Genomic DNA, 22,088 nt, shown 5'->3' with positions numbered 1-22,088 from the left:
ATACAAATATAAAACTGTATTTGTAAGATTTTTTTTAATCTCTGTTCTCTGAGAAACTTTGTAAATATAGTGTCATCTAAATAGTCTATTTATCACTGATTAGAAAAAGGAAAACAAAGAATGGTAGGTTAGGAAATGGGTGGAAAACACAGGATGGTATTTTAGGTGAAGGTTCTACTTTGCCTATGAGAAAATTCATCAAATCTCCATAGAAGTTGTTTTGTTTTGTTTTTTGTACTAATAAAATTTGATTGAAATTTTTACTTTTCCTCTTTTCTACTCATGTTTCACAAATCCTTAGCAGTTACATTCTGTGACATGTGTGTGGATTTCCCACTTTGGATTATCTATGGAAAGTTATTTTTAAAAATTAATCTAATTGCTCCTTTTGTCAGGATGATTCTGGACTACTCTTCCCCTCCTAAATAGTGTGTCGTGAGAGGAATGCAAACTAATGTAAGCCCAGTGTGAGTATAATTAGGGAGTTAAATCCGTCAGAACAATCACAATGATTGAAACATGCGTGTAATATTTCGGTACCTTTGAAATTATTCAGACTATGCCCCTGTATTTGAATGGATCAGTGAGAGAATCCCCTTGGTTGGGGATCAGTCTTTCAGTAAACAAACATGAATGCAGTGCCTGCTGTTTATTGCCAGGCACTGTTCTGCAGTAGTATCCAACTGTAAGCAGAATAGACAGAAATTCCTGTCCTATGGAGCTTACACTCTAGTGAAGGGAGACGGAAAATAGCAGTACATCAGGTAGCAGTAAGTGCTGTAGAGAAAAGTGAGGGAGGGAACGGGGGGAGAGGAGTGGGGAGGCATGGGGGTGGAGGAGGGCAGGCTGCAGAAGGAAGGGAACCTTTGAACCTGGGTCTGGGGGAGCAGTCTGTACAGGTGACTGTCTAGGGAAGAGTGCCCCTCCTCTAAGGTGAAGCAGGTTTAGTGGCCCTAAGTGTGTGCCTGGTGTGTTCAAGGGACAAGGAGGAGGCCAGTGTGACTAAAGTGGAGTGAGCCTTGGGGAGTCAGAGGTGATGGCAGCTGGTTAATGGAACTTTGTGAGGACTTTGCTTTTTAATCTGAAAAAGGAAGGCATCGGAGACTTGAGCAGGGTGATCACATGGTCTGACTTTTGTTTTTGTTTTTGTTTTTGTTTTTACAGGATTACCGCTGGTAGGCAAATGGGGGTTTGAGGCAGAAGTAGATGATTTAGAAGACTATTGAGGCATCCGTGTGAGCTTGGTAGCAGTGGAGATGGTGATAAATGGTTGAGTTCTACATGAAAAGTAAAGCCTCCAGTCCAGGTGTTGCTGACGGATAAGAAATGAGCATGAGGAAGAGAGGAAACAAGGCTGACACTAGTTTTGGACCTGAGCTACTAGAAGCTTGGAGCTGTCGTTTGATAAGATGGGGAAGACTGTGGGAGAGGAGCAGGTTTGTGGGTGGGGTTGTGGTGAGGTTAGTCTGGAGTTTGGTTTTGAAATGTTAAGAAATGCATATTAAATGTCCAAGTAAAAAATGCTGAGTCGGTCATTGGATGTATTAGAGGACAATTACGGAGAGAGCAACAGGCTGTTTATCTACCTGTAAATAATCTGAGGGGTCACGTTTGTCGGCGGTGTTTAAAACCCTCAGACTGGAGGAGACCACGCAGGGAACGAGTGGAGATGGAAGGGCTTGCTGCTCCCAGTCTCAGGCTGCGAGTTTGCCCCACACCAGGCGGTTCTTGGACACCAGCTGGCTATCCTGCAGTTCAGCCCAGGTCTGACTATCTGGAGATGGAGCATCAGATTCCACAGTTAAGGGCCCAGGTCTACAGGACTGCCCCACCCGCCCCCAACTTCAGATGCCAGTTGCAGGAGATCGGAGGTTCCTGCAACCCCGTCCTTGGGTGTGGTTAATTTACTAGCATGGCTGACAGAATTCAGAGAAACACGTCACTTCCTAGATTACTGGTTTATCATGAAGAGCTAGAACCCAGGAACAGCCAGATGGAAGCGGCACAGGGCAAGGCAGGGGAAGGGCGTGGAGCCTGCAGGCCCCCTGAGTGCGTGCTGCCCTCTCGAAATGCTCGCCAACCCGGCAGCTCTCTGAAACCCCTCCTGCTGGGTTTTTATGGAGGCTTTATTGTATGAGCACAATTGATTAGATTATCGACTGTTGGTGATTGGTTCAACCTCTAGTCCCTCTCCCCTCCTCGGAGGTCAGGGGATGGGATGAAAGTTCCGACCATCTGATCACATTGTGGTTCTTCTGGTAACCAGCCCCCATCCTTGGGTGCTTTCCAAAAGTCACCTTACCTCATTAACATAACAAAAGACACCTTTATAGCTCTTGTCTGTTAGGATCTTCCAAAATTCCAAGAGTGTTAGGAGTTCTGTGTCAGAAATAGGGACCAATAACATATATGTATGTATGTGTGTGTATATATATACACATACATATAAAATACATATATAATGTTTCTTACTAGACATAAATATATATACTATTTCTTCTTGTAAATTATAGTATCACAGAAGAGATAGGAGGTCCAAGCACTGAGATCGAGAGCATTCTATGTTTAGAGCGTAGAGAAATGAGGAATCAACAAGAGAATGAATGAGAAAGATGAACACCAGGAGAGTGGAGTGTCCTGGGAGCCTTGTATTTCAAGGAAGGCGTGATTGTTTGTATCAGCTGCTGTTCATAGGTAAAGGAAGAGGAAAACCGAGACTCGGTCATTGTATTTAGCAATGTGGAAGTCATTAGTGACCCTGATAAGGTCAAGTTTGGGAGACAGGTGGAGAAAAAGCCTGGTTGGTGTGGACGCAAGAGGAGGTGTGGAAGTAGTGTTGACACACTTCTGGACTTTATTATAAGGGAGAGCTCTGCACACATGGCATGTAGAGTTAAGGAAGGGGACTTTGTTTTTGTTTTTATATATGGGGTGGGGAATGACCCAGTAGAGGGGATATTTGACAGTACAGTAGGGAGAAATGGTAACTGCTGAGGCAACTTCCTTGAACAGGTGGGAAAGAATTGGGAGCCCGACTACAAGTGGAAGGGCTGGTCCTGGCCAGACCCTATCATGGAACATGGACCAGTTTATTATAATCAGTGATAGAATTCCATAGTAAAATGACCTGTAATGCAATGTGGGTTAAGAGTCTACTACACTAATACAACGAAAATTATACTATATACAATACCAGAGACCTCCTTGACTCTTAGGCTACCTGTAAATGTTTGTGCACTTTTTAAGTTGGAAGATGGATAATCATCCCCTCCCTCTGTGTTCCAGCCTTACTGGATTATCTGTCTTCTTCCAAACTCACGATTGTATTTCATGCTTGTAACTTACGTTCCTCCCTTTTAAAAAACTTCCAGTGCCTAACCCTTCCAAACACAAACCCTTTCCTACGTCCCCACCATACCCTCTATATGTGTACTTCTGTCAAAGAACCCACAACACTGTAGTACATTTATTCACAGGTCTCTCACCCATTGCTAGATTGCTGCTACCTTGATCCGGCTTATTACTCACCACTGGCTTCTTCAGTGCAGTGTTTTTATTCATTGCAACATGCCTATCTTAGTTACCCATTGCTGCATAATAAATTACATCAAAATCTAGCAGCTCAAACCAGGTGGGTCTCCTACAAGGCAAAAATCAACGTGTCGACTGGGCGTGCAGTATTCTGAGCTTGCTGTGGAAGGATGACTGTTGGCGGAATTCATTTCCTCGTTGGGCTGTTGGCCAGAGGCTTACGGTTGCTTGCCACATGGCCCTCTCGGAGAGCATCTCCCTCCAAGCAGATCTGCGAGAGGGCGAAAAAGAGTTCCAGCAAAACAGAATGCTGGCACGAAGGACATCACAGTTTCATGGCCTGATCACAGACGTGCCATCCCATCACTTTTGCCACATTCTCTTCCTCAGGAGGAAGTCAGCAGACCCAGCCCGCACGAGCGTGAATACCGGGGAGCGGGGGTCGTCGGAGGTGCGCCTTAGGCGTCTGCCACCCCGTCCTCTGACCCTGCTGATGTAAAGTGCTTAACTTGCCGAGTGGGCTGACCTTCTCCCGAGCACCCTTGCAACTGACAGCGTGCGTTTGCAGGAAGGCTGGCTGAGGCTGAGAGTTCAGTTTGGGACCATCGGACGGTGACTTGCTACTCAGGGAGTCTTTCGTCCTGTGTGTCTTGTGTCATTAGTGATGTGCTTTTATGAAATAAGTTGGTATTTAGTGAAAAGTTAAAATGATTTACATCTTTACGAAAGCAAGAATGCTGTGTAAGAAAACCAGGATACGTGCGATACGTAATTTAATGGGAATTCAAGAAATAGTTTAATAGCAAGTTGCATTTTGAGATATTTCAAGCTTCCCAGTCACTGCCAAGACACATACCATTTTATGAGCTGGATGGACTTAATGATGTATCGAAATCTGCCATTGAAGTATAGCCAGATTTGATCCCTACTGTAAAATAACCTTTCCTTACAAAAATAAGCTCCTGATAGACTGGAATAAACACCAGACCAGAGGGAAATCAATTGTATGGACTTCCGTCCATTCTGGTTCCTTAGTCGTATATTTGGCCAGGTTTTATCTGGGAAGTAAGAGAAATCTTTTTATTGAGAAGTAGCCAAGAGTTTTGCTTAACAGAGAGTTACTTAATAAAGCTGTATTTTCACTCACTAGTGTATATTTTGTAAATGAGATAGCCTGCTACACAGTTCTTCTTAATCCTGAAATAGGAGAACAGTTGACTCTGATGAGGCAGGAGGAAAGTCTCCTGTCATCTGTGTTGTGGCATGCTCTGCTGTTGTTTTAACCAGATAAGATTCTGATTACTGTTAAACAGATTGTTTATGAGATTGTTTTTAATATTTTAGAGCAAGTGTATAAATATAAAGAGGCAAAGAAATGGTTTCAGACTTAAAAACAAAAGGCTTTTCCTTTGAAAGTAAGTTAGGATCCAACACACTGGGTCGTTCAATAACACACTTCTGTACTACATGTTGTAGTGCATTTGTAAGAAATGTGAAGTTTGCAGTTTGGCTAACACCATTCTGTGGGGCTATCGTGGACGCTTTGGTACAGTGCTGACCGAACACTGTAATTAGAAAATACTAATTCGTGATTGGTAAATGACACTTGCTTCAAGATACCGTTTTCTTAAACAAGAGCTGTCCTCCATGCTGACAGGTGTGGGAGTGCGGAGACTGTGAGCAGATGGAAACACCTGCGAGTTTTAGATCTTTTGCTGAAGTTGTGTCAAGCGATGGCAAGAGGCCGTATATTTGGGTTGCCAGAGTTGAGGTTAAAGGGGGTACCAGTTTTCTGTCACCGCCACAGCAAGTCACTTCAAGCTCAGTGGCTTCCAGAACAGGAATGTGTTGTCTTACAGTTCTGTGGGTCAGTAGGACACCAGCAGGCTCCCCCGGGGCTGAAATCAGGATTCCGGAGGCTGTAGATCAGGATTGTTTTCCTCGTAGTTGGGAGGCTTACGTCTCAGTCGCCTGGCTGGCTGTCAGGCTGGGCCCTTCCCTGCTCCCAGAGACCACCCTCATTCCTTGTGGATCACGGCCTTTGAGGCATGGCCTGCCGTCCTCCACTTTCAAAGCCAGCAACAGCAGGCCTGTCTCTTTCACACTGCCCGTATCTCCTCCTTCAGTCTCGTCTCTCTGACTTGTCTTTCTCTTCAGCCTTAAAGGACTCGTGGGATTAGATTAGGTCCATTTGGATAATCTGGGTTAATCTCCCCATCTCAATGCCCTGAACCTTAATTATAACTGAAAGTTCCTCTTGCCAAGTGAGGAAAGCGTGGCTGGGCGGGAGGGGAACAGGCAAGGGCATCTTTGGAGGACCATTATTCGGCCTGTCAGGAGGGGCTAGGTCACTGGAGTCAAGAAAGCCAAGTAACAGTATTGACATAGGTGTTGAAAATCTTCATTTATCCAACAGATACTTTTTGAATACTTTGTGCTAGGCATTGAGGTAGGCACTGGGTTTATTGTGGTGAACGAAGAAGACACAGCCCCTTGCCCTCGTGTACATAGCAGTATACTCACGGAAACAAGCGGAACACATGCAGCAGTACCTTACAGAGGATTCTTCGTGTGTTTCATGGTCACATAAGTTCCCTGGAAGCAGGGGCTGCTGCTCTCTGGTTTGGTTCTCTCCTCGCCTGATTGCTAACGTGGTGTCTCACGTGCTGGATGCTCAGCAGATACTTTGTTCACAGAGGCTTTCTTTGTTCTTCTCTTGCATTGTTAGGAACCTGACTTACCTCCCTTTTCTGCTATTTTGTACTCCAAAAGCAGAGAGGAATTTTGAGTTCAGCAGTCCAGACTCAGATTATAATGTAAGATTTAATCAGGTATCTACTGAAGAATTTTTTAAAAGGCATTAAGAATTACCATGTACTCCATTTTACTTTTCTTAGTAAAAGCACTGAAATGTTAAGGGCAGCTTTACATGTGTCATCGTATTCAGTGGCAAACTTCTGCTTTCTTCCTCCTGGATTCAACAGCCAGAAAGTATTTATTTACCCAATTAAAAAAAAATCAGCAGTTGCTTTCAACCAGTTTTCACCAATAAATAGTGAAGAATTGACAACCCAGAAGCACATTAAAATTTTCAGTGTGGCTTTTATGTGGGTGGATGGATGGATAGACTTAATAAAATGAAAGAGATTTACTGTCTGTTGTTTACTACTCCTGGAGCTCTGTCCTTCTCACATACAATTCCCTGTTGTGCTCTCACTGTGTGCTGGGTGTCAGTTTACTCTTTATGGAAAACCGCAGGATTCTTATCAGTTATCCAAAGACTTCTAAGGACAGTTATTTTTCCTTTTTTCATTCATAGTCAGGGTTACAATTCTGTGTTATGTAGTTTCCCAAAGAAGCAGTGGGGAACTTTAATAAAATGATGGGTTGGAATAAGTGTAGGTGTGTGAGATTTCAAGGTCATACACCGAGGCATTAATTTTAATCGTGACCATCACAGAACTTTTTATCAGAACTTGTTGGTGAGTGGCTAAATGTATTTGTTACACAGGTTTGAGCTACAAAGTGTAAATATCACATAGGGTCATAGTATGGATACCTTCTTAATGGCAATACATACCAAGCTCTCCATCCAAAATTCCTTCATGATTCTCTGGCAATTTAACATTATTTACGGATAATTTCTTATCAGTATGACTCTCCAGATTTTGGAATCCTGGATGGAAGATTCATTTCATTTGGCTGTGCAGAGATGGCTACTGTTAGGTGAAGTTTGGGGGACATTCATGTGGGCAAAGGAAGATGATAGCTACTTTGATTTTGTAGAGGTGGTATAGTGCACTGTGATCTTTAAAATGTTACTAGGTAGTGTTGATTTATGTGAACTTTTTTTTAATACCTCGATGTCTCGGAGCATCCTGTTGTGTTTAGTTGATACGTGAAAGTTCTTATTAAGTGGAAATTTTTGAAGAAAGCTGGAAGTATTATTGCACTGGTGGGTGGCCTGAGGTTCTCTTGATTCTTTTACAAAGAGAGGGAGAAAATCCTCCATGGTTCTCAACATTAAAATATGGGAGTGACTTAAATGTATGCAGTGCAGTGAGAGACAGATGAGATTTGCTGACCTACTGAAAGCTTTTGACAGGTCCGCTGCATCTTCAGAAGTCAGGTTTGAATTATTAAAGAGACCTTTGTTTAGTACATTGAATGTCTACTGAGAAGATTACATGGAGGAACAAGCGGACAGATTTACGGTAGGCGTTGTTTCAGTGGATGTCAAAACTGAGCTGGCCTTACTGAGCTATTACAGTGACTGCACAAATGGCGTCAGTTAGAAGGGGTGTGGTTCCAGATGTAAGTCGTATGTCTTCCCAACTGTGTTTCTGGGGAAAATAAAGCTAAAGTCTTGAAGCAGACGTTTCACATCTAGTTGAATGTAATACTAGAAAACAAAGGCCTTAAGGCGAAAACTGTTCCTCATAGAGTTTTTTTGTTTTCCATTTGAAATTAGTGTGACTGCAGATTGGCTTTTTTAAAAATCTCTGATTCTTTTAAATAAAGTACAGCAATGTGAAATTGTTGCTGAATTTACTAGTGCAGCTGAGAACAAGTGTATCCTTAAAAACAATCATTGAGTTTCATTTAAATACAAATCGTGGGCTGAACATGATTTTTTTTTTACATTTTTATTGATTCATAATCATTTTACAGTGTTGCGTCAAATTCCAGTGTTCAGTACAATTTTTCAGTCATACATGGACATATACACACTCATTGTCACATTTTTTTCTCTGTGATTTATCATAACATTTTGTGTATATTTCCCTGTGCTATACAGTGTAATCTTGTTTATCTGTTCTACAATTTTGAAATCCCAGTCTATCCCTTCCCACCCTCTACCCCCCCCCCCCCCCCCGGTAACCACAAGTCTGTATTCTCTGTCCATGAGTCCATTTCTGTCCTGTATTTATGCTTTGTTTTTGTTTGTTTGTTTGTTTTTGTTTTTTAGATTCCACATATGAGCGATCTCATATGGTATTTTTCTTTCTCTTTCTGGCTTACTTCACTTAGAATGACATTCTCTAGGAGCATCCATGTTGCTGCAAATGGCATTATGTTGTCGGTTTTTATGGCTGAGTAGTATTCCATTGTATAAATATACCACATCTTCTTTATCCAGTCACCTGTTGATGGACATTTAGGTTGTTTCCATGTTTTGGCTATTGTAAATAGTGCTGCTATGAACATTGGGGTGCAGGTGTCGTCCTGAAGTAGATTTCCTTCTGGGTACAAGCCCAGGAGTGGGATTCCTGGGTCATATGGTAAGTCTATTCCTAGTCTTTTGAGGAATCTCCACACTGTTTTCCATAGTGGCTGCACCAAACTGCATTCCCACCAGCAGTGTAGGAGGGTTCCCCTTTCTCCACAGCCTCTCCAGCATTTGTCATTTTTGGATTTTTGAATGACGGCCATTCTGACTGGTGTGAGGTGATACCTCATTGTAGTTTTGATTTGCATTTCTCTGATAATTAGTGATATTGAACATTTTTTCATGTGTTTTTTGATCATTTGTATGTCTTCCTTGGCGAATTGCTTGTTTAGGTCTTCTGCCCATTTTTGGATTGGGTTGTTTATTTTTTTCTTATTGAGTCGTATGAGCTGCTTATATATTTTGGAGATCAAGCCTTTGTCAGTTTCACTTGCAAAAATTTTCTCCCATTCCGTAGGTTTTCTTCTTGTTTTATCTCTGGTTTCCTTTGCTCTGCAGAAGCTTGTAAGTTTCATTAGGTCCCATTTGTTTATTCTTGCTTTTATTTCTTCTAGGAGAAAATTTTTGAAATGTATGTCAGATAATGTTTTGCCTATGTTTTCCTCTAGGAGGTTTATTGTATCTTGTCTTATGTTTAAGTCTTTAATCCATTTTGAGTTGATTTTTGTATATGGTGTAAGGGTGTGTTCTAGCTTCATTGTTTTACATGCTGCTGTCCAGTTTTCCCAACACCATTTGCTGAAGAGACTGTCTTTATTCCATTGTATATTCTTGCCTCCTTTGTCGAAGATGAGTTGACCAAAAGTTTGTGGGTTCATTTCTGGGCTCTCTATTCTGTTCCATTGGTCTATATGTCTGTTTTGGTACCAATACCATGCTGTCTTGATGACTGTAGCTCTATAGTATTGTCTGAAGTCTGGGAGAGTTATTCCTCCAGCCTCATTCTTTCTCTTCAGTAATGCTTTAGCAATTCTAGGTCTTTGATGGTTCCATATAAATTTTATTATGATTTGTTCTAGTTCTGTGAAATATGTCCTGGGTAATTGGATAGGGATTGCATTAAATCTGTAGATTGCCTTGGGCAGTGTGACCATTTTAACGATATTGATTCTTCCAATCCAAGAGCATGGAATATCTTTCCATTTTTTAAAGTCTTCTTTAATTTCCTTCATCAATGGTTTATAGTTTTCCGTGTATAATTCTTTCACCTCCTTGGTTAGATTTATTCCCAGATATTTTATTACTTTGGGTGCTATTTTAAAGGGGATTGTTTCTTTACTTTCTTTTTCTGTTGATTTATCGTTAGTGTAAAGAAAGGCAACTGATTTTTGAACATTAATTTTGTAACCTGCTACCTTGCTGAATTCTTCGGTCAGCTCTAGTAGCTTTTTTGTGGACCTTTTAGGGTTTTCTATATATAGTAACATGTCATCAGCATATAATGACACTTTTACCTCTTCTTTTCCAATTTGGATCCCTTTTATTTCTTTCTCTTGCCTGATTTCTGTGGCTAGGACTTCCAGGACTATATTGAATAGGAGTGGTGATAGTGGGCATCCTTGTCTTGTCCCAGATTTTAGTGGGAAGCTTTTGAGTTTTTCACCGTTGAGAACTATGCTGGCTATAGGTTTGTCATATATAGCTTTTATTATGTTGAGATATGTTCCCTCTATACCCACTTTGGCGAGAGTTTTTATCATAAATGGGTGTTGAATTTTATCAAATGCTTTTTCTGCATCGATTGAGATGATCATGTGGTTTTTGTCCTTTCTCTTGTTGATGTGATGTATTACATTGATTGATTTGCGTATGTTGAACCAGCCTTGTGTCCCTGGGATGAACCCCACTTGGTCATGATGTATAATCTTTTTTATGTGTTGTTGGATTCTATTTGCTAAAATTTTGGTGAGGATTTTGGCGTCTATGTTCATCAGTGATATTGGCCTATAATTCTCTTTTTTTGTAGTGTCTTTGCCTGGTTTTGGTATCAGGGTGATGGTGGCTTCATAGAAAGAGTTTGGGAGTATTCCCTCCTTTTCAATCGTCTGGAAGAGTTTGAGAAGGACTGGTATGAGTTCTTCTTGTATGTTTCGTAGAATTCCCCGGTGAAGCCGTCCGGTCCTGGACTTTTATTTGTAGGGAGGTTTTTAATTGCTATTTCTATTTCCTTTGTAGTGATCGGGTTGTTCAAGTGTTCAGTTTCTTCTTGATTCAGTTTTGGTGGACAGTATGTTTCCAGAAACTTGTCCATCTCCTCTAGGTTATCCAGTTTGGTTCCATATAGTTTTTCATAATATTCTCGTATGATACTCTGTATTTCTATTTTGTTTGTTGTAATTTCTCCATTTTCCTTTCTTATTTTGCTAATTTGTGCTCTCTCTTTTTTCTTTTTTGTGAGTTTGGCCAGAGGTTTGTCGATTTTATTTACTTTTTCAAAAAACCAACTTTTGGTTTGGTTGATTTTTTCTATGGTCTTGTTAATCTCTATTGTATTTAATTCCTCTCTGATCTTTATTATTTCCTTCCTTCTGCTGCTTTTTGGGGCTTTTTGTTCTCCTTTTTCTAATTGATTTAGGTGGTGGGTTAACTTGTTTATTTGAAATTGTTCTTCTTTTTTGAGAAAGGCCTATATCGCTATAAACTTCCCTCTTAGCACTGCCTTTGCTGTGTTCCATAGGTTTTGAGTGGTTGTGCTTTCATTATCATTTGTCTCAAGGTATTTTTTAATTTCAGCTTTGATTTCCTCATTGATCCATTGTTTTTTCAATAACATATTGTTTAATCTCCATGCTTTTCTTTTTTTCTCCTTTATTTCTCTGTTGTTGATTTCCAGTTTCATGGCATTGTGGTCAGTAAAGATGCTTGAGATAATTTCTATCTTCTTAAATTTGTTGAGGTTTCTTTTGTGTCCAAGTACATGATCAATCCTGGAAAATGTTCCATGTGCACTTGAAAAGAATGTATATTCTATTTTTTGGGGGTGTAAAGCTCTGAAAATATCCACCAAATCTAGTTTTTCTATTGTAGTATTTAATTTCTCTGTTGCCTTGTTTATTTTCTGTCTGGAAGATCTGTCTAGTGATGTTAATGCAGTGTTAAAATCTCCAACTATGATTGTATTCCCATCAATATCCCCCTTTATCTCTGTTAGTAATTCTTGTATGTACTTAGGTGCTCCTATATTGGGTGCATATATATTAACGAGTGTAATATCTTCATCTTGTATCACTCCTTTAATCATTATAAAATGTCCTTCTTTATCTTTCTTTATGGCCTTTGTTTTAAAGTCTATTTTGTCTGAAATCAGTACTGCAACACCTGCTTTTTTGGCTTTTCCATTTGCATGGAATATCCTTTTCCATCCTTTCACTCTCAATCTATATGTGTCCTTCTCCCTAAAGTGGGTCTCTTGTATGCAGCATATTGAAGGTTTTTGCTTTATTATCCAGTCTGCCACTCTATGTCTTTTGACTGGAGCATTTAGTCCATTAACATTTACAGTCATTAATGATAGATGTGTGTTTATTGCCATTTTGAACTTATCTTTGCAGTTGAATTGGTATATCCTCTTTGTTCCTTTCTTCTTCCTTTTGTGGTTTGGTAATTTTCCTTTGTATTATCATGGATTTTATTTAATTTTTGTGACTCCCTTGTAAATTTTTGACTTGTGGTTACCCTTTTTTGTAAATCTATTAACCTATACCCGTTTTTAATAAGCTGATAATAACATGAAAAACAATCATTGAGTTTCATTTAAATACAAATCGTTGGCTGAACATGATTTTTTTTAAAATAACGTCTAAGATAAACTGAGGAATCAAACAGATTAAATAATATGATAAAGGAGATCAAGAGAGGCAGTACCTTTTACAGGTTTTTAAACTTAAATCCCTGTGGTATATGGATTTGAACGTTGTGCTGCATGTATGTATAATGGAAGTTTATAATATTACTGTATTAGTTGAGCTAAGGTAAACACTTGCAGAAGAGTAGAATTAATTCTGAAATGTAATTTTATCTGATTTACATCCTTGCTTCACCTTATCCTACTTACTCAAATAAAACAAGTTTTTTCCCTGGTAATAAAGTGGAAACAGATGGTTGTTTGACCTTTTCATTTTTAGAATGCTCTCTACGCAATTGAAGTAGAACTATCACATTTTTTCCCTCCCTGGAGTTCTCTGACTGTAAATCAGTACTCTTAAAAACTTTAATGAAAGTTTTTTTTTCTTTTAATGATGCCATTCAGTAGATGTGAGCATTTGCCCTTCAGGTGGGTGGGGTTATGACTGTCAGCACGTGGGGCCCCTTTGTGCGTGGAGCACTGCCTGGCATGACTGGCACTTCGGCTGCTGCTCCTCTGGCAACTCTGCATGTCAGGACCGAGCTGAGAAATTTGTCACTTGCTCTATCCTAAAAGTAGCCAGCATAAACAGGAGGATTTTTACAGACTGAAAATCCAAACTAGATATCCTGGAAAAACTTCGATGACTTAAAGTTTATTTAAGTATCAGAATTTTTTTTCATGAATGTGCAGTAAAATTGACTTATTCTGTGTAAAGTTGATGATTTTAACATGCATGTAGATTGATGTAGCACAGTCAGTCATACTGTATGACCCTACTTAATGGCCATTTTTCAGAAGACAAAACCTAAGTGGCAGAGTGGCTGCCAAGGGCAGTGGGTGGTTGGGATGGCACAGCTGCGGTGGGGTGGCACAAGGGAGTTGTGTGAGCTGATGGAACCGGCTGGACACTGACTGTGGTGGTGTGCTCAGGTGGCTCACAGAATTCAGAGAAGACTTTACTGACTAGATTACTGGTTTTATTACAAAAGGGTAGAACTTAGGAACAGCCAGGTGGAAATGACGCACAGAGCAAGGTATGGGGGACTTTCATTCCCCACTTACATCAGTGGACAGATGATCCAGGTAGAAAATCAGTAATAAGACACTGGCCTTAAATGACACATTAGACCAAATGGGCTTGATAGATTTATATAGAACATTCCATCCAAAAAAGCAGCAGAATACACATTCTTTCCAAGTGCACAGGGAACATTCCAGGACAGGTCGCATGCTAGGCCACAGAACAAGTCTCAGTAAATTTAAGAAAATTGAAGTCACACCAAGCATCTTTTCTAACCAGAAATCAACCAAAACAAAAACCTGAAAAAATACAAACACGTGGAGGTTAAACATGGTACTCAACAACCAGTGGATCACTGAAGAAATCAGAAACACCTGAAAAAAAATGACTGTAAAACACAACAATCCAAGCTCTGTGGGATGCAGCATAAACAGCCCCAGAGGGACGTTTATAGTGCTACAAGCCTGTCTCAGGAGACAAGAAAAATCTGAGGTAAACAACCCAGCCTCACACCTTACAGATTCTGTTATATTTTAGATTTTTGAAGACAAAATATCTACATTTCGCCATCTTTGTATGTGCCTATGAGATTTTCCCACTTGAGAGATGTATGCGTTTAATTTTTTCTTATAAACCTTTGGATGGGGTGAAATAGGCTATTGTCTGAGTGGTCGTAGTTTATTTTTACTTGCATGAAAATAACATTTCTAATTGTTTAAGCTAGAGGACAGCTTCCTGTATGTCTGGTATGTTGGTGGGTCAGGTCAACAGTATCAGTTTGGTAGTAGAGAATGGTTGAATATGGTCATTCATGCTTTTCTAGCAGCCAGTGACTGATCCAGGTGTAATAATGTATTCTAAATAGTCAGTGATACTCCTAGCAGCAGTGCATTAAATGAATTCATAATATGGTGTTGTGTTGCAAAATGTTTTTCCAGGAAAACAGATCTTGATTTGTCACTTGGTACAGTGGGCTTGGGGTGACTACATGTATCCCCTGTATGTGTGTGTGTCCACCCATATGCACGTTTTCCTTCCTTCCTCCTAGGTTTATTTGTAGTGAAAGTAGAAATTGCTGATTGTACTCTTATCTGCCAGTTGTCTTAAAGACTTCAAAATACTTTTTTTTAAAGATCGGTGCATTGCTGTCTAAATCTTTTTCGTTGTTGCAAAGCTTGGGATCGTTCACACTTTCCAAACTAGCTACTTCTCCTTACAGGGGAAAAAATAACTCCATGTTTAGGCTAGCAAAGTGGAATTTGAGGTGGGACTTATATTCATAGAAATTTATTCAAATGTATTCCAGGAATAATTAGACCATTATATGGAAAGAAAACAAAACCAGCGAATCCTAGGCACTTAGGGAGGAGGAAAAATCCATTCACACATGGTTTCTCTCCTCACGTTTATTTTCTGATGTAAGTGCAACAGCAGAGGCATGTGAGAAGCTCATCCTAGGAGAGTTACAAGCCTTGAATTTGTCTAAAATCAGAGACTAATTGAGAGTTTCTGTTTGAGTGGAGGATGTACTCTTTGGGGAAGAGCAGCAGACAGTAAGGGCTGAGGCAGAGAATGTACGGAAGAGTAGTAGTCTTCTAATGATATAAAGAAATAATTTATTTGACATTATTAAAGTTTGTAAAATATCCATATTTAGGCAGTTCAGGGTAACTTCTCATTTTCTTAGAAAGGCTGAAGGAAGTAATACTGGCTTAGAATTTGATGAGTCATCTTCAGGAGTTCCTTAGAGAAGGGTGTGCTCAAGTTGGGCGTATTTACCTTTAGGGTGCTCTGTAACCTCCAGGAGTTTTCGTTTCTAAAATATGTTTTAAAACATGTAGAAGATTCCACATGACACCCAAAAGTCTTAAAACCACTGAATTCCTATGACCTCCTCTTTACTTCTTGTGACTAGAGTGGAGAATGAGAAATAAAAGTATCATTGACTGTTTTTAGCTTTCAGATAGTCTCCTTACTTGATTTTCGCGTTCAGACTGTAAATTTGCATCAAGACACTACTGAAAGAATTTAATTTTCAGTCAAGAAACCGCCGTCAGTAACATGCTTGAACACCCTTCCCCGGCCCTTCCCCAGGCCGCAGTGAAGAGGTGGGAGACGGGGGTGCTGTGTCTTCAGATGCAGTGTAAGATGTTAAGCTTCTTTTTAAATTCGCTCTGCTCCTAGAGCCCGTTTTAGCCACAACAGAAAAGCATGATCTCTGTCCTCGTTACAAATGCATGTCAGAGGGCCTGGTGGGAGCGGCGCAGTTACAGCCCGGATTCCTGCGGATTGTTCGGAGGCTGTAGCTGCTTTGTGTTTGGCTTAATAGAGAAGGGAAAATTTGTGTATCATCTTCTTATTCCTTAATCAGTATTTGCCACTTTTTGAAACCTAAAGTTTATGAGATATGGGATAATGCTTTAAGTTCTGTTTTGAAGGAGCAGTTTTTTAAAAACACAAAGCAGTGTGTGGGTCTATGATGGGGCTTGTTGCAGGAACAGTGTATGTGTATATTTGAGGTGTACGTGATACACACACATACGTATATGGAGGAAAAGTTTTTGATGTGGGAAGAAAAACTGAAGGTATAATTTTCTCTTTGCCAAATGTTTATAATTCAAGTTTCACCTTTGTAAATATAGTTCCAAGATCTAAGATGGTTTATTTAGTGTCAGTGAAAAATTAATTTCCAACCCTTAGAAAATACATAGAAATACATTTCTGTTCTATTCTGTTAAGGAATACTACTGTTGATACTTTTTATTTCCATTTCAGCCACCATATTTGGGTAAATGGAATTCTGTGTTGTAATTTACATTCATTTCAAATTTTGAAACCAGCAGAGCGTCTGTACCCTTGGCTCAGCACGTGGAAAGTGGAGAGGTCTCAAGTGCGAGTTGGATGACAGGCCCTGTAGCGCTGAAGGTGGTTTGTAACCTTCCTATTTGCTTAGAAGATCGTGCATCTGGGAGCTCTCAGCTTAAATCTTACTTAATTCACATTTATTGCTGATAAAATTTATGTTCCGTACCAGTGTGTCTTCATGTGGACTGTTAGGTTTGTATTTGCTTCTTGACTGCTGCCCTTGTCAACTCTTCTGAGGTGGTAAACCTACGGAAGCTTAGAGAAAGGTGTTCTTCTCGGTGGTGACATGTGCCTCTCTCTTTTCCGAGTCTGCTTATTTGGGGAAGTGTTACTACACCGTATCACAGACGTTTAGCAAACAAGTGTTCACTACGTGGACTGATACAGACGGACGGAAGTTACTCTTCATTGGTATGAAAGAGAGACACCACTTCACCCATAGACACTTGCCTTTGCTTGCCTGCTGTGTGCAGGAACCAGGTTATCTTCCAACAACTTTGTCAAGTAGAAAGTACCATCTTAGCCTTGCAGGTGGGAAGACTGAGATTCGGAGAGGTCACCTAATGTGTCCAGCGTTACCTCGTTTACCAGCGTTCGGCTTTAGGTCTGTCAGACTCGAGCTCAGGATTCTTCCAAAATATGCTGTCTCTTCTTGTTTATTTGACCTATTTTATTAGTTTCTTCTATACTTTCATAGCATTTATTACTAAAAAAATAGAAATGCATTTATTCTTAACTAATTTTACAAGTTGTTTTAAGTCAGATTTACTGAGGTATATTTACATACAATAAAATGCAGCCCTTTCAAAGCGCACAGTTGGGTGAGTTTCCCAGAGACACGTAGTCATGTGTGTACAGCAGTCAAAACCTGGAACATTTCCATTACCCCCCAGAGCCCCTCATGCCCCTTTACAGTCACTCCCTGTCTGCCATTACCCCTGTAATTCTGCTTCTTCCAGAATGTCACCATAAACGGAACCACACTGAGCGCCCTTTCTCTTGGCAGCATATGCTTTTACGATTCGTCAGTCTTGCTGCTGGTAGCAGGTATCAGTTTACTGCTGAGTTGTGTCCTGTTGTGCAGATGAACCACGGTTTTTACCCATTCATCAGTTGATGAACATGTGGTTTGTTTCCAGTTTGGGGTTATTATGAATAAACTGCTATAAACATTCATGTTTACAACCTGTTTAGAAAGTCTGGGTTTGTATGGCAGTATCTTGAGCACATGGTATTCTCCTGAGTGACTGGCTCATGGATTCTTTAGTCTTAAATAATCTGAAATAAGAGTCCTCTATGAGAAACTAGGGGTGGAGAAACTTGACCATTTTTAGGGAAAACTTGGAGGGTGCTGTATGACATTTGGGACATACTTTTTTAAATTTAGCATGCTGTAGTAGTGGAGAGATGCATAGTATAAAGTGAAGTGCAGTGAAATGCAGTGTGGTGGCAAACACTGCCCTAAGTTTAAAAATTAGGTGCTAGTCATTTAATCTGGTTTCAGTTTCCAACTTTCTCTCTTATTAGACTTTGGACACGTTGTGACTTTAACCAAATTAGTAACCTCTGTGAAGAGGAAAGATGGAACTAACATTTCCACGTTTTTAGGTATATGTACGTTATCTCGTTTGGTCCCCAGGACCACCCTGTGAGGACCCTGAGGGCTTTACAGTACCAGTCCTGTTCTGCTGATGAGTGAACGTGATTCGTGGAGATGCAGTAACTAGCAGTGGTGGTTGAGCCAGTAATTGACTCCATGTCAGTTTCCTTCAGGAAAGTGGAGGTAATACTCACTTTGTAGTTACTGAGAGTTAAATGTGATCGCGCTAGTAAGGACTCAGAGCTGCTCATCTCTTGTCCTCCTTCCTTTTTATAAAGGTCCCTCTTGCCCTGTCTCCTGCCCTGCTATTTTGTTAACTATTTATTAAGAGAAATCTAAAACATGGGGGCTAACCTTATCATTTTTTTAATTGCAAAAGATTATGCAGTGTCAAAAGCTGGTATGTTAGATTTTTCTTTTTATCCTGAACATTAGAAAAACACTAAGTTGACTAGCAAATGGAACTTCACAGTGTAGTTCAGCAGCCTGACAGTGGCCCATCCTCAAGTGGCTCGTTAGCACATCTCTCGGTCAGTTTTTCCGGTGTGATGCTTCCTGCGTTGCTTTGTGCTGTGGCTCAGAACTGCATTCTGCTACTTCTGTGATTACGCACACTTTAAAATCAGCCTGGGCACTAATTTCTTCCAGTACCACAGCTTCTGCGTGGCCAAGACTGTCTTTATGCCTTATGATTGTTTAAAATTACTATGAGCAAGCCACTTGATGAACCTGTCCCCTTCTGTCCTTCCTGTTCTGCGGGGTTGCACCACACTTGAGACAGGTACTCTCAGCAGCTGTCCTGCAGAAGTCCTTAGGCTCATTCTAGCAGTTTGCGCTGTGAAGCTGTCCCGCGCACGAACGTGCAGGGTGAGCGCATCGTTAGGTTTTCTTCCTCTTGGCTCTCCCGTGAGGGGAGGGGTCTTACGCAGCTGGGGGAGCCTGGGCTTCCTTTCTGAACTGATTTGTTGACGTAGCATGTGCTTAGTTTGACATTGCTTGGAAGAAGCAGGGAGCTTCTTTAGTTAAGTACTGTACAACACTTCAGAGAACATTTTAGCTGCATTCTGGCTACGTTCAGCTTTTCTTGATGCAGAGCTGCTCTTTGCTCTTTAAAGAATGTTCCTGCCCTGGTTCTTTATGTCACTGCTTTCAGTGCTGGAGAGAGTTAAGCTGAATACATTTAGAAGCTCTTTTCAGAAACAAATTTTAGTTTCAGAGGCGGCTGCATGATGCTAGTTATTTAAGATGTCTGCACAAACCAGGGGCAACTCATTCTGCTCTTATCTAGTCGATGAGAAAGTAAATAGTGATTTGGAGCCAGGTAATATCCTGTTGTGGTCTGATAAAAAGAACCTACGCTTGGAAGTCAAATAAATCTAGGTTTAAATCCCATGGTGTGCTTGCTAATAATTTTTCTTCAGCAGAGCTACAAACTGCTGCTTCCTCAGCTAAATGCTGGTGATAATGAGAGCTCCTTCCTAGGGTTTGATTTCAGCAGAAATACGTACAGCACGGGGCATGTGGTAAGACTGCTCTGTAAATATTTCCTCTCCATGTGAACTTTCCCCTATACCCTCGCAGAAAGAGCAGCCTGCTTTAGCACTCACGTGCGATTTGCTGCTGTTGTTTTTAACCTAAATAAGTCTCGTGAAGGTTTGAGGTGGATGAGTGTAGCAGGGGGGACCTACTCATGGACTGGTGGTGATCTTCAGCACAGACTCTGGGCCGCAGGAAGGCTGGGTTGCCATGTGGGTAACGTAAGCCAGTAGGTTAGTGTGAAGCGTACCTGATGTAAGCACTGTGACTAGATGCATACCTTCAGTGTGACCGAATAGGCCCATTCCAGGTTCATGTTGCAGGAGCCCCTGCTCTAGTTGCTCTGGGTGAGAGGTTCTCTTGAGAGAGGTGCTCGTTTGCCTTCTGTGTGTCGTCTCCTTTCTAGACGGCAGCGTGGACATGATGCCTGAGGCTTCACTTTCTTGGGCCGCAGTGTGACGTAGAAAGATAGAAAGTGCCCGGGGCCCTGAGCATGTAGCCGCGTGTTAGCACTGGGCTGCCTCATTCTGGGCTCCTTTTACCTGAGTGGAAAATGTCAGTGGGTGGAACACAGCGATCTGTTTTGGGTGTCTGTTACTAGCAGCAGATCCGAATCCTAGCTGATGCAGGTAGCAGTCTGGATGCGGGCGTCTGATTCTCTCTAACCCCACCTCCGGGCACCACTGAAGTGTCTAAGGGCAGTACCCCAGCACTTCAACATGAACAGGCGTGTTCATGCACCTGAAATACAGAAATGTTAGGAGATTTCTGTTGGAAATAATGAGCTATTCCTACTGAAAGCAGCCAGAATTCTTTGAAGAATGGCTGTTTCAGGTTTTTGACAGGGTGTCCATCATGAACCTGGAATGCCTTGTCATGGAAGAAAGCAAGAAAGCTCTCAGAAACTTCTTGGCTTGTGTCAGAAGGACTTAGGAGTCAACTTGAAGAGATTTGCACTGGCTAAATAAAGATGGGGTAATTTCAGCATCAAAAGTAGTAACTGTGATGGATTGAAACACATCAAATATGTTCAAAATTCATGAATTCAAATGTTGCTTTAATAAAACTCATTGTTTATTTTTAATGGTTATTAGGGAGCCAATTTATTATTTTGAAAATTGGTAAATAAAAGGAAAGATTCAAGCATTTTTTCCTGTACAAACTTTATACCTCAGGGATAACCAAATAGTTGGTACGGGCAAGATTTTCTTTAACAGAAGCATTTTGGTTAATACATTAAGAAGGGCTGATAGAGTTAGAGCATCGCCACTGTGCAGCACCTAAGGAACGAATCGTCAGTGGCTGCTGAAACTATTTGGTGGGTTGCGAATGCAGAGCTTTGTAATGGCTGGGTCAGGCGGGCAACACCTGAGCGTGCGGATTGACCCTAACAGAAGAAGAGACTGTCAGACGTTTTATTTCCTGATGAAAGTTCACACCTCTGCCATGAAGTATTCTTGCTTGAAAATCAAACCCTACTTTTATCAAGCTGTAGATTCAGCTACTGGCTTATAGAAAATACCCAGGGATGGAATCTGAGATAAAACTCTGCAGCCACTAAAAAAGAGGAACGTGGCGCGCAGTACAGGGCAAAACCTCACTCCTGATACCGCAGGTCACTTCAGTAGCAAGGAAACTTCAGAAGCCGTTTTTTATGCTTGCAGATATAAACATTGTGGAGTCTTTGGAGTAAGACATGGAAAATGAATTCACAAGACGATAGATGGAAAAGAATGGGAGAAAATATTTGCAAGCATATATCTGGTAAGGGATTAAAACCCAGAATATAGAGAGAACTCCTGAAACTCAACAACAACAAAACCAATTCAAAAGTGGGCAAAAGAAATGAATAGACAGCTCTGCAAAGAAGATGCACAAGTGACCAGGCAGGTGGAAAGACGCCCAGCATCACTAACCGTTAGGGAGGTGCAAGTCAGGACTACAGCGAGATACACATACTAGGATGGCAACTACTTAAAATGAAACAGACAGACAGAAAAATGACAGATGTTGGCAAGGATGTGGAGAAATTGGAACCCAGTGCACTGTTGGTGGGAATGTTAGTATGTTATAGCCTCTGTGGAAAATAATACGGAGAGTCCTGAAAAACTTGAAAGTGGAGTTCCCATATGATCTAGGAATTCCACTTATGGGTTTATATCAAAGAATTGAAAACAGGGTCTCAAAAAGATACTTGTTCGTAGCAGCATTATTCACAGTAGCCAAGAGGTGGAAGCAATCAAAGTGCCCATCAGCTGATAAATGAATAAGCAGAATGTGGTATATACCTACACTGGAATATTACTCAGCCTTAAAAGGAAGGAAGTTTGACATAGGCCGCAACATGGATGAAACTGGAGTTCATTGTGCTAAGTGAAACGGGCCAGTCAAAAACACAAACACTGCATGAGTCCACTTATACGAGGTGCTTAGAGATGTCGAAGTCGTAGACACAGAG

General features: G+C 40.9%; 1 protein-coding gene across 2 annotated transcripts in view; it reads left to right on the top strand.

The window, feature by feature from the left end:
• GLCE (glucuronic acid epimerase) overlaps positions 1-22,088 on the top strand; it is a 57,049-nt gene that overhangs the window by 14,092 nt on the left and 20,869 nt on the right. The gene's annotated exons all lie outside the window — the stretch shown is intronic.

Source organism: Vicugna pacos, chromosome 27, assembly GCF_048564905.1.
Source record: "Vicugna pacos chromosome 27, VicPac4, whole genome shotgun sequence".
In the NCBI taxonomy this organism is placed as follows: Eukaryota; Metazoa; Chordata; class Mammalia; order Artiodactyla; family Camelidae; genus Vicugna; species Vicugna pacos.
This window is presented reverse-complemented; position numbering and strand designations above follow the sequence as displayed.